Raw genomic sequence first — 13,642 nt, 5'->3', positions numbered from 1 at the left:
ACTCCATATTTTTTGGGGAAAATTCTTTTGCAGCAGCTAAAATAGCCAGTCGCAAGGAATGGCACAAGCATTGTACTAAAATCGGGTGTGGTACCTCTTCTTTCAATTTCTTAAATATTTCGTTATTTACTCCAACCATGACAGAGGCATTATCTGTACCAATGCCCATTAAATTTTCAAGTCACAGATCGAATCGTCGAAGTGAAATCTTTATAGCAAAGTCAATAGCATGAGCACTACACTCGTGCAGTTCAGCGAGGTCAAGTTATCCAGATACTATTTTTTCATCTAATTTACTGTAATAAACTATAATGAGTCACAAGTATTTATGTACAGCAATATCAGTTGTTGTTGTTGTGGACTTCAGTCCTGAGACTGGTTTGATGCAGCTCTCCATGCTACTCTATCCTGTGCAAGTTTCTTCATCTCCCAGTACTTACTGCAACCTACATCCTTCTGAATCTGCTTAATGTATTCACCTCTTGGTCTCCCTCTACGATTTTTACCCTCCACGCTGCCATCCAATGCTAAATTTGTGATCCCTTGATGCCTCAGAACATGTCCTAACAACCGGTCCCTTCTTCTTGTCAAGTGCCACAAACCCCTCTTCTCCCCAATTCTATTCAATACCTCCTCATTAGTTATGTGATCTACCCATCTAATCTTCAGCATTCTTCTGTAGCACCACATATTCGAAAGCTTCTATTCTCTTCTTGTCCAAACGAGTTATCGTCCATGTTTCACTTCCATACATGGCTACGCTCCATACAAATATTTTTAGCAACGACTTCCAGACACTTAAATCTATACTCGATGTTAACAAATTTCTCTTCTTCAGAAACGCTTTCCTGGCCATTGCCAGTCTACATTTTATATCCTCTCTACTTCGACCATCATCAGTTATTTTGCTCCCCAAATAGAAAAACTCCTTTACTACTTTAAGTGTCTCATTTCCTAATCTAATTCCCTCAGCATCACCGGACTTAATTCGACTACATTCCATTATGCTCGTTTTGCTTTTGTTGATGTTCATCTTATATCCTCCTTTCAAGATACTGTCCATTCCGTTCAGCTGCTCTTCCATGACCTTTGCTGTCTCTGACAGAATTACAATATCATCAGCGAACCTCAAAGTTTTTATTTCTTCTCCATGGATTTTAATACCTACTCCAAATTTTTCTTTTGTTTCCTTTACTGCTTGCTCAATGTACAGGTTGAATAACATCGGGGAGAGGGTACAACCCTGTCTCACTCCCTTCCCAACCGCCGCTTCCCTTTCATGTCCCTCGACTCTTATAACTGCCATCTGGTTTCTGTACAAATTGTAAATAGCCTTTCGCTCCCTGTATTTTACCCCTGCCCCGTTTAGAATTTGAAAGAGAGTATTCCAGTCAACATTGTCAAAAGCTTTCTCTAAGTCTACAAATGCTACAAACGTAGGTTTGCCTTTCCTTAATCTTTCTTCTAAGATAAGTCGTAAGGTCAGTATTGCCTCACGTGTTCCAATATTTCTACGGAATCCAAACTGATCTTCCCCAGGGTTGGCTTCTACTAGTTTTTCCATTCGTCTGTATAGAATTCGGGTTAGTTTTTTACAGCTGTGGCTTATTAAAATGATAGTTCGGTAATTTTCACATCTGTCAACACCTGCTTTCTTTGCGATTGGAATTATTATATCCTTCTTGAAGTCGGAGGGTATTTTGCCTGTCTCATACATCTTGTCACCAGATGGAAGAGTTTTGTCAGGACTGGTTCTCCCAAGGCAGTCAGTAGTTCTAAAGGAATGTTTTCTACTCCCGTGGCCTTGTTTCGACTCAGGTCTTTCAGTGCTCTGTCAAACTCTTCACGCAGTATTGTATCTCCCATTTCTTCTTCATCTACATTCTCTTCCATTTCCAGAATATTATCCTCAAGTATGTCGCCCTTGTATAGACCCTCTGTATACTCCTTCCACCTTTCTGCTTTCCTTTCTTTGCTTACAACTGGGTTTCCATCTGAGCTCTTGATATTCATACAAGTGATTCTCTTTTCTCCAAAGGTCTCTTTAATTTTCCTGTAGGCAGTATCTATCTTACCCCTAGTGAGATAAGCCTCTACATCCTTAAATTTGTTCTCTAGCCATCCCTGCTCAGCCATTTTGCACATCCTGTCGATATCATTTTTGAGACGTTTGTATTCCTTTTTGCCTGCTTCATTTACTGCATTTTTATATTTTCTCCTTTCATCAATTAAATTTAATATTTCTTTTGTTACCCAAGGATTTCTACGAGCCCTCTTCTATTTGCCTACTTGATCCTCTGCTGCCTTCACTACTTCATCCATCAAAGCTACCCATTCTTCTTCTACTGTGTTTCTTTGCCCCATGCCTGTCAATTGTTCCCTTAAGCTCTCCCTGAAACTCTGTACAACCTCTGGTTTAGTCAGTTTATCCAGGTCCCATCTCCTTAAATTCCCACCTTTTTGCAGTTTCTTCAGTTTTAATCTACAGTTCATAACCACTAGATCGTGGTCAGAGTCCACACCTGTCCCTGGAAATGTCTTACAATTTAAAACCTGGTTCCTAAATCTCTGTCTTACCATATAATCTATCTGATAGCTTCTAGTCCCTCCAGGCATCTTCCATGTATACAACCTTCTTTTATGATTCTTGAACCAAGTGTTAGCTGCCATTAAGTTATGCTCTGTGCAAAATTCTTCCAGGCGGCTTCCTCTTTCATTTCGTAGCCTCAATCCATATTCATGTACTATGTTTCCTTCTCTCCCTTTTCCTACTGTCGAATTCCTGTCACCCATGACTATTAAATTTTCGTCTCCCTTCACTATCTGAATAATTTCTTTTATCTCATCATACATTTCATCAATTTCTTCGTCATCTGCAGAGCTAGTCGGCATATAAACTTGTACTACTGTTGTAGGCGTGGTCTTCGTGTCTATCTTGGCTACAATAATGCATTCACTATGCTGTTTGTAGTAGCTTACCATCATTCCTATTTTTTATTCATTATTCAAACCACTCCTGTATTACCCCTATTTCATTTTGTATTTATAACCCTCTAATCAATACACTTGCAGAAGATATTAATCTTAGCAGCAGAACACACATTGGACATACTAGTAAAAGAAATATGCAGTAAACATGGAAATCTACAGCGTAGCTCGACAAGAAGGATCCTCAAACGTTATCAAAGATATCTGAAAAAAATTGGAATGCATACACAGACAAAATAAACTAAACGCTTCATTTTCTTATCTTACTCCTCCTGTCAGAATATTCGCAAGAGGAAAATGCCAGAGTGTCACCAGTTGAAAGCATTCAGTGAAGGGTTACACATAAAATAATTAAGATTGACGGTGAACCTGGCTACCCTAACAAGAGTCCAGAGACAAATCCTGACACCGGCTGGACAGTTCAAAGCCTGTTTATAACCCTTACAAGAGGGTGGGTGAAAAGTAATGCCTCCTAAGTTTTTATTCGTTCTCAATGTCGGTTGAGTTATTAACTGTTATGTATATTACTCGGTCGACTTTTCTGCTTCGCTGACAGAAGTTGCAACCCTCTGCAACTAGAGGGCTCCGAATTTTAGTGTGTAATATGGCAATGTGTAACGTAACTTTGTCGGTGCGTGAGAAACATTTTGCTGTAATCCAGTTTCGAATTCGAAGTGTTCCCCGCACATGGAGCAACCTCTCCTTCAGCATGACGGTACCAGGCCACACACGAGCGCTGCGACATCTGCAACAAGACGACGCCATACAGCTCCGCATTCATCCAATCTGATTTTCATCTGCTTCCTAAACTTAAAGAACACTTTGGAGGACGTCGCTTGGCTAGTGAGGAAGCGGTGCAATCAGAGGTGAGATATTGGTCCCGTCAACAAAGTCAAACATTCTGAAGTGATAGTATCAACAAACTGGTCTCTCGTTTGAAGAATTATGTTTGTCGCACGGTGACTACGCTAAGAAATAAATGTATAGTGATCAAGAATAAAAATGTAGAACTTTTGCTTTTATATAAAGATCTTTAAGAATTTTCTCATAAAAAAATCAGACACATTACTTTTCAGTACTCCCTCGTATATAATCTGAGCCATATGTGACTAAACGCCATCTGAATAACTTTGTTTTTAGTTGCATAACGACAAGAAAGTTCGCAAAGTACAGCGGAATAATTTATTGGGGATGTAAGAGAAAACTGAAACTATAATCTTTACAGTGGACCTTGTGCAGTTACTCATTCTATATGTATAAGATTTGTATATTATAGATTTCAAGTGTCATTGCTCTCTGTATTATATAACACCTTGAAAATTGAAAATATCTGAGGTAATGTGGTAGCAAAAATCATTTTCATTGTCTCCGACTTCACTTCCTTGTGTGTCGAAGTTCAACTGGGTCATGAACTTACATATACAAATGAATACTTTATTTAATTAAATTATCTTCTGTGATTAAGATAGCTTATTCTCCTGCGTCTTTACATGTGAGGAAAGCAATGTATTACGTATAGTGAACATAGTTTCTAAGACATAACTTCCAGTTCCACCCAGAGAAGTACCACACAAGCAGACGGATAAGTGACTATAGATTTCTGAGACAGGCAAGAGCTATCGACGCCCGCACGAATACATGGCGTGAAATGTGTCTAACAACAAATTCCTTTCAAAGTCAACATTTTCTTTCAAATCTGCAACAATTTCCTCTTTGTATTTAATGTAATAATCAACACGACGTCCACTTCAGATATTTATTTTTCAAACTCTTTGCTGGGTATTCGCTTTCCTCTAGACATCACGTGTCTCGCTTGTTAAACGATGACGTTCCTACAGGTGTATCTCGAGTTTCTCACAAAGTAACAGCACTTAAAGTGTCAGTTCCATTCTTATTCTTGCTTGAGGCACCTGATATGGTTTAACTCGCATTACGGCTTGAAATCAAAGTCTTAATTCATGGGAGACGGTGGTGAGCAATGCGTGATCGTAGTATGTCTCCAGTTCTCTTACTCTAGAAAGAATCTCTGACGCATAGGCTGAGTTCATCTTCCAGTATTAACAGCTTAAGCGAAGGGCGTAGTCTGTATGTAGATATTAAAACAACCTTATCAAAACAGAGCAAAGCATCAGTAGGTTTCTTTTCTGATTTTGAGTTATTTTTCTTCTCATTTCATATTGATATATATCGAATTTCATGGTCACAGTTTACTTGTTCTTCTTTTTTTCTTTAACTTTTCCTTTCATTTTATTACTCTCATTATGAGAATGGGGTAATAAAGTTTATCAAAGGCAATACCTTGATCTGGTAAACAGTTCCCCGTGGTCATCAAATGGTTCTACACCGTTGATTTAAAGTTCAGCTAAATGAACATTTTTGTTTCTTTTTCGTAAAAAAAACTGTCAAATTAAATCCTTTACAGCTTTAACACGCGAGGCGCAAGACCGTAAACCCATACATTTTTGCTTCCATCTGATGTATTGTCGAATTCTGAGTAATAAAAGATAACCTTTAAATTCCGTTTAAGTATTCTGTTTGAAGGCCACACATCATATACAAATGCTCTCACTATAAATTTAACATTTGCTCTGACCTAACTGGTTTCGGTAAAAAAAAAAAAAAAACCTCACAAACGGCTCTGTCAAAGTTATAATAAATAGATTGCATTCATTTTTCTGCCAAACTTCTGATGACTAGAAATTGAATGTTATTGTGGGGTTCTCTGGCTATCTCCTCTACGTGGTCGAAACATAAATGACTGTTAACTTTAATTTCATTGAAGCTGAGACTGAAATCTTTTTCAATTGTGTCTTCGTAGTGAGGCATAAATCAGTAAAACCAGGCGGAATGTTAAAATGCTTTCTTTTAACAGTGACTGCAATGGGAAGACGATATTTCTGTATACCACTCACAAAACAATGTTCTATAAGGTATGCAAAATTTGTAGCCCTTGAAATATCTTCAGATGATCAGTTAATACACGGTCCTTTTATTACCTCTTGTTGACAGTCAGAAGAAGAACTCTCAACCAGTTTTTGAAAAGTTTTTTATTGAAGTGAGTTAGCATTACGCCGAGAGAGACGATCCTATAAATCTGTACTCTTTTGCCCAAATTCTTTTTCTTCTTTTTCCTTGATTTCTAATTGCTGACCAACAAACGGGACTGTCGCACTTAAATCATTGTTTGTTTTCATAGTTTGTGTTTTCCGTGCTCATCGTTTGCTCATTAATTGGTAATAATATATGTAAGTGTAAAAACTATTTGATCGATCTATAGAGACTTCGTTTTTTTTCTCGAATTTTTCTCTCATCATTAGGCTCAATACTATCCCGTGAATCACCTCTGGAGGGGGAAGGGGGGGGGGGAAGGTAAATAGAGAGTTGGAAGAGGATCAGATTTGATCGTACATTTCGGAGGGATATTCAGCTGCTCACTTTTCAAATTCTTTTCACAGTCTGAATGAGTATAGTGTATTGAGCACACACAAGCTTCAGCAGCTGGAAATACGTCGACACGTTTACAAACATTTATCCATTTTTGTTTCGTCTCCCCGTCCTTAGGACATACATGAAACTAATTTCTAACTTTTTTCGTTCTCTCCAGTGTGTTATGTATTATTAAGTGAAATGCGAAGTCCATCTTTCGTGATCTTTCTCTTGTGGCTTCTTTTTCGCCGCCATTTGACACGATGACTCCTCCTAGATAATTAAATTTGTGTTCTTCTGATATCGTCATACTAAGGGCTTTGTTTGGATGTCACAGTCTTGTTGTCGTTATCTCCGCTTATCAAAGGTGATTTGCAGTCGTGCTTCTTGCCCTTTGTTATTTCTGTCTGCTTTTTGCTTCGTTTTCACTGCAAAAATTGCTAAATTATCTACAAAAGTGGTAGTAGCCATTTTGAGAGTGTGCATTTTCCATCCAATTAGTACTTCCACTATTAATATTTTGTTCTGACAATTACTTCTTGAATTTACTGATCACTTATTCAAGCACAGATTTGAACGAGAATTGAGATAGTCTATCACCCTATCTAACTTCTGCCCTAATCTCAAATAAGTAGGAAATTTGTCCCATGAATTTTATTTTATATTTTGTGTGTGCTAGTGAGAGACGAAATACTGAAGGTAGCAGAGCATCAAGTAGGTAAAAAGACGAGGGCTAATAGAAATCCTTGGGTAACAGAAGAGATATTGAATTTAACTGATGAAAGGAGAAAATTTAAAAATGCAGTAAATGAAGCAGGCAAAAAGGAATACAAACATCTCAAAAATGATATCGACAGGAAGTGCAAAATGGCTAAGCAGGGATGGCTAGAGAACAAATGTAAGGATGTAGAGGCACATATCACTAGGGGTAAGATAGTTACTGCCTACAAGAAAATTGAAGAGACCTTTGGAGAAAAGAGAACCACTTGTATGAATATCAAGAGCTCAGATGGAAACCCAGTTGTAAGCAAAGAAAGGAAAGCAGAAAGGTGGAAGGAGTATATAGAGGGTCTATACAAGGGCGACGTACTTGAGGACAATATTATGGAAAGGGAAGAGGATGTAGATGAAGAAGAAACGGGAGATGATATACTGCGTGAAGCGTTTGACAGAACACTGAAAGACCTAAGTCGAAACAAGGCCACGGGAGTAGACAACATTCCATTAGAACTACTGACAACCTTGGGAGACCCAGGCCTAACAAAACTCTACCATCTGGTGAGAAAGGAGTATGAGACAGGCGAAATACCCTCAGACTTCAAGAAGAATATAATAATTCCAATCCCAAAGAAAGCAGATGCTGACAGATATGAAAATTACAGAAATATCAGTTTAATAAGCCACGGCTGCAAAATACTAACACGAATTCTTTACAGACGAATAGAAAAACTGGTAGAAGTCGACCTCGGGGAAGATCAGTTTGGGTTCCGTAGAAATGCTGGAACACGTGAGGCAATACTGATCTTACGACTTATCTTAGAAGAAAGATTAAGGAAAGGAAAAGCTACGTTTGCAGCATTTGTAGACTTAGAGAAAGCTTTTGACAATGTAGACTGGAAAACTCTCTTTCAAATTCTGAAGGTAGCAGGGGTAAAATACAGGGAGCGAAAGGCTATTTAGGAGAAGAAATAAAAACTCTGACGCTCGCCGATGAAATTGTAATTTTGTCAAAGACAGCAAAGGACCTGGAAGGGCAGCGGAACGGAATGCACAGTGTCTTGAATGGAGGATATAAGATGAACATAAACAAAAACAAAACTAGGATAATGGAATGTAGTCGAATTAAATCGGGTGATGCTGCGGGATTTAGATTAGGAAATGAGACGTATAAAGTAGTAAACTAGTTTTGCTATTTGGGGAGCAAAATAACTGATGATGGCCGAAGTAGGGAGGATATAAATTGTAGACTGGCAATGGCAAGGAAAACGTTTCTGCGGAAGAGAAATTTGTTAACATCGAGTATAGATTTAAGTGTCAGAAAGTCGTTTCTGAAAGTATTTGTATGGAGTATAGCCATGTATGGAAGTGAAACGTGGACGATAAATAGTTTGGACAAGAAGAGAATAGAAGCTTTCGAAATGTGGTGCTACAGAAGAATGCTGAAGATTAGATGAGTAGATCACATAACTAATGAGGAGGTATTGAATAGAATTGGAGAGAAGAGAAATTTGTGGCACAACTTGACTAGAAGAAGGTATCGGTTGGTAGGACATGTTCTGAGGCATCAAGGGATCACCAGTTTAGTATTGGGGAACAGCGTGGAGGGTAGAAATCGTAGAGGGAGACCAAGAGATGAATACACTAAACAGATACAGAAGGATGTTGGTTGCAGTACGTACTGGGAGATGAAGAACCTTGCACAGGATAGAGTAACATGGAAAGCTGCGTCAAACCAGCCTCTGGACTGAAGACCACAACAAGAACAACAGTGTTTCTTGTAACAGCTCTTATGGTTGTTACATGTCTTCAAGAATTTTGATTAAAATCTGTATGTTAACAGAGTTATAAACCTTTTTAAAATCTGCAGATGTAGACAGTATTCTTTAGCTAATTTGGCCTTTTATTGAGATGTTAGCTTCAGATTATTGATTTCATCTACACACGATCTACGTTACGTAAACGCTGCATGATATCTTGTATTTTTGCATTTCTTCTGTTGTGTTGTTTTCTCCTGGTGCTTTAAAATTGTTTCTGTAATTTTGAATTGTGTTCATTTTCTTTTCATTTCGAGGATATTTTTCTTGGATTATTTCAGGTTTACTGAATTCTAGTATGTCTTTTGGCTCTCTAAAGTGTGGTAATGCATCAAAACAGTTGGCTAAAATTCTGAGTGGTCTCTGTTGTTCATATCGAGGTTATCTTTAACATTCCGAAATACACTACTGGCCATTAAAATAGCCAAACCAAGAAGAAATGCAGAAGATAAACGGGTATTCATTGGACAAATATATTTTATTAGAACTTACATGTGATTACATTTTCAAGCAAATTTGGGTGCATAGATCCTGAGAAATCAGTACCCAGAACAACGACCTCCGGCCGTAATAACGGCCTTGATACGCCTGGGCATTGAGTCAAACAGAGCTTGAATGGCGTGTACAGGTACAGCTCCCCCTGCAGCTTCAACATGATACCACATTTCATCGCGAGTACTGTCTGGCGTATTATGACGAGCCAGTTGCTCGGCCACCATTGACCCGACGTTTTCAGTTGGTGAGAGATCTGGAGAATGTGCTGGCCAGGGTAGCAGTCGAACCTTTTCTGTATACAGAAAGGCCCGTACAGGAACTGCAAGATACGGTCGTGCTTTATCCTGCTGAAATGTAGGGTTTCGCAGGGATCGAATGAAGGGTAGAGCCACGGGTCGTAACGCATCTGAAATGCAACGTCACTGTTCAAAGTGCCGTCAACGCGAACAAGAGGTGACCGATACGTGTAACCAATGGCACCTCAAACCATCACGCCGGGTGATACGCCAGTATGGTGATGAAGAATACACGCTTCCGATGTGCGTTCACCGTGATGTCGCCAAACGCGGATGCGACCATCATGATTCTGTAAACAGAACCTGGATTCATCCGAAAAAATGGCGTTTTGCCATTGGTGCATCCAGGTTCGTCGTTGAGGACACCATCGCAGCCGCTCCTGTCTGTGAACCAGCGTCAAGGGTAACCGCAGCCATGGTCTCCGAGCTGATAGTCCATGCTGCTATAAACGTCGTCGCACTGTTCGTGCAGATGGTTGTTGTCTTGCAGACGTCCCCTTCTGCTGACTCAGGGATCGAGACGTGGCTGCACGATCCGTTATAGCCATGCGGATAAGATGCCTGTCATCTGGATTGCTAGTGATACGAGACCGTTGGGATCCAGCAAAGCGTTGCGTATTACCCTCCTGAACCCACCGATTCCAGATTCTGCTAACAGTCATTGGGTCTCGACGAACGCGAGTAGCAATGCCGCGATACGATAAACCGCAATCGCGATAGGCTACAATCCGACCTTTATCAAAGTCGGAAACATGATGTTACGCATTTCTCCTCCTTACACGAGGCATCATAACAACGTTTCACCAGGCAACGCCGGTCAACTGCTGGTTGCGTATGAGAAATCGGTTGGAAACTTTCTTCATTTCAGCACGTTGTAGGTGTCGCCACCAGCGCCAACCTTGGGTGAATGCTCTGAAAAGCTAATCCTTTGCATATCACAGCATCTTCTTCCTGTCGGATAAATTTCGCGTCTGTAGCACGTCATCTTCGTGGTGTGGCAATTTTAATGGCCAGTGGTGTATTTAGGCTGAAATTTTATTAATTTTTTTGCACTTAATCGTCAGACATCGGTAAGAGCTCACGCTTAACTAAACAACCTTCCACAATGAGATTTTCACTCTGCAGCGGAATGTGCGCTGATATGAAACTTCCTGGCAGATTAAAACTGTGTGCCCGACCGAGACTCGAACTCGGGACCTTTGCCTTTCGCGGGCAAGTGCTCTACCATCTGAGCCACCGAAGCACGACTCACGGCTGGTACTCACAGCTTTACTTCTGCCAGTACCTTCCATTCTCGCAAAAACACAGTGGTATCACAAGCAGTCACGCAAAAACGGAGTTCTATCGCAAGCAGTTATTGTAGCAACTGAGCAGTGGCCGTGTCGGCTGTGACGACAGCACCGCAGCTCGCTGCTGCGCACACACTCGTCATTCCCACAGTGTAGTCTGGTGAGCGTGGGTGGCAGCGCCGCGACCAGCGGAGTGCAGCGCAGCGCATTGGCGCACCCTCTCGCCTTGTGGCGAAGCGCCCTGGAGATTAGCGCGCTAACTAGCCCACTGCGCCGTGCTCGAAGCCCGGCCCTCGGGAGGCTGGAGTGCCGAGAACTGGTGCGCCCTAAGCCGCGCTGCTCTCTATCACGTCGGTCGCGATAATTAGCTGCCGGCGGCGCTTTGATGTGCAGGGAAGGCCGCTGCTGCCGTCGCACGACTCCCGTCTGACTAGGTGCGGAGTGCCGCGTCGTTAATGCAGTTCCCCTACTCTGATTATCAAGTCTTCTCGTTCACTTTACGTTAAAGGTAATGACTACGCTGGTTTCACCTTTTCCAAGGTCTTTCAAGGCCTCATACCAATTTGAAAAGCATTACATTCATTTTTTATCTTTTGTTTACATATGATTACACATGTCACAACTACGTTTAATCTCCATAAAACAATTCTTGATATACGAGGGGCGTTTGAAAAGTCCGCGCAAAGCCCGAGAGATGGCACCACCGGCGCGTATCGAGGTCATGTTTAGTAGCATCTTTGGAAAGAACTGTTGTGACCGTAGAAAATTTTAATTTTTATTCTTGCTTTTGTGACCATAATAAGAGTCCAGGCTCCATAGGCAAACAGCCAGCCGACATTAAGAAATAGTCCACCAAGACGTAGGGACAAGATAAGCGGCGGAGGCTGCCAAGTATGGCTTGTTGATCAACTAACTTAGTGTTTGACTTCCTGCCAGAGGAAGCAGCAAGAACCAAACTTGCACAATGGAAGACGCAAATACCAGGGCCACAATACGGCAAGAGAGAGTGTCAGTCACGTGCGGAAAAGAATCGTGTGGAACCATATTAAGTTGTGTGCTGCTAGAAACGTAAGTGTCGTGTGGAACCGAAGGCATTCTTGTGCAAGCCGGCCCATTAGAAACGAGAGTGTCGTGTGCAACCATAGGCATTCTTGTGCAATCCGATAACTTAGAAATGAAAGGGTCTTGTGAAACAAATTAACTCTTGTGCACCCAAGTACATGAGAAACGAAATAAAAGGCCAGGCAGCGGAATAGCTCTAAGCAGAGACTCAGATGCAGATTCAGAGCCAGTGCCGGCAATTTGGAGATTCCGCTGCGAGACGCCAGCGGGGCAGAGTAGGCCCATACCAGCCGATACAGCTGATAAAGACTTCAACTACGAGAAGACGGTGATAGACTCTGGTGGACACTCAGGATCTGCAGGTCAAGTAGGATTTTTAGAGTTTCATTGGAATAGTGTTGAACAGAGGCTGTCAGTCTTTGTCTCAATTACTTAGAGAGATTTCAGTGCTAACCAAGAACAAGTGATGCTTTGTACTTTTTTCTTATATGTACTGGCAATTAGCTTTGAAGTAGCAAGTCCGAATAAATAGACTGAATCTTACTAAAGGGTTTATGGTCCAACACTTCACATAAATATATGTGAGAATAAACTTGATAGAAACTAACCAAACTTTTCTGCCTACTGCAATTCTGTAACCTATTTTCAGGAAACTTATTTGCTTCAAACCAAGGAGATTCTCTCCCTCTCATCTCTGATATAAAGGTTGACAGCAATTTGTAACTAAAGCATTGCCGTTAACGTTCCAATTGCGCTACGTAGTTCGCACTTACTTCATTCTGGTATAGTGAGGCTGTGCTGGAACACGACACAACGCACACTAAGTTTCAGCCATATTGGTCTATTTCTTTCTGTTTGGCATTCGTGTGAATCAAGGAACACGAGTGATTGTCAAAGAATGGACGCAAAAGAATCTCGTGAGATGATTAAACATTACATTATGAAAGACAAAACGCCTCAGGAGACTAAAGAGAAGCTTGATAAACATTATGGTGACTCTGCACTTTCTATTAGAACAGTTTACAAGTGGTTTCAAAATTTTCGGAGTGGCCATATGGGCACAAGTGATGCTGCACTTTCTGGACCTGTAGAGGTTACGACGACTCCAGCAAACATTGATAAAATCCATGATATGGTGGTGGATGAGTTAAGGTACGTGAGATTGCTAGTGCTGTGGGCATCTCGAATAAACGGGTACACAATATTTGCATAAATATTTGGACATGGCCAACGACCTTGCCGCAGTGGTAACACCGGTTGCCGTCAGATCACCGAAGTTAAGCGCTGTCGGGCTGGGTTAGCACTTGTATGGGTGACCATCCGGTCTGCCAAGCGCTGTTGGCTAGAGGGGTGCACTCAGCCCTTGTGAGGCAAACTGAGGAGCTACTTGACTGACAAGTAGCGGCTCCGCTCGCGTAAACTGACAAACGGCCGGGAGAGCGGTGTGCTGACCACATGCCCCTCGATATCCGAATCCAGTGACGCCTGTGGACTGAGGATGACACGGCGGCCGGTCGGTCCCGTTGGGCCTGCCAAGGCCTTTTCGGACGGA

General features: G+C 41.3%; 1 pseudogene; it reads left to right on the top strand.

Annotated features, from left to right (window-relative positions):
- Positions 1-13,316: 13,316 nt before the first annotated feature.
- Positions 13,317-13,434, top strand: LOC126163613 (5S ribosomal RNA; annotated as a pseudogene).
- The last annotated feature ends 208 nt before the right edge of the window (positions 13,435-13,642 follow it).

The sequence above is a fragment of the Schistocerca cancellata genome, chromosome 2 (genome assembly GCF_023864275.1).
Source record: "Schistocerca cancellata isolate TAMUIC-IGC-003103 chromosome 2, iqSchCanc2.1, whole genome shotgun sequence".
NCBI lineage: Eukaryota > Metazoa > Arthropoda > Insecta > Orthoptera > Acrididae > Schistocerca > Schistocerca cancellata.
Note: the sequence above shows the minus strand (reverse complement) of the source record. Positions and strands in the feature narration are given on the sequence as shown.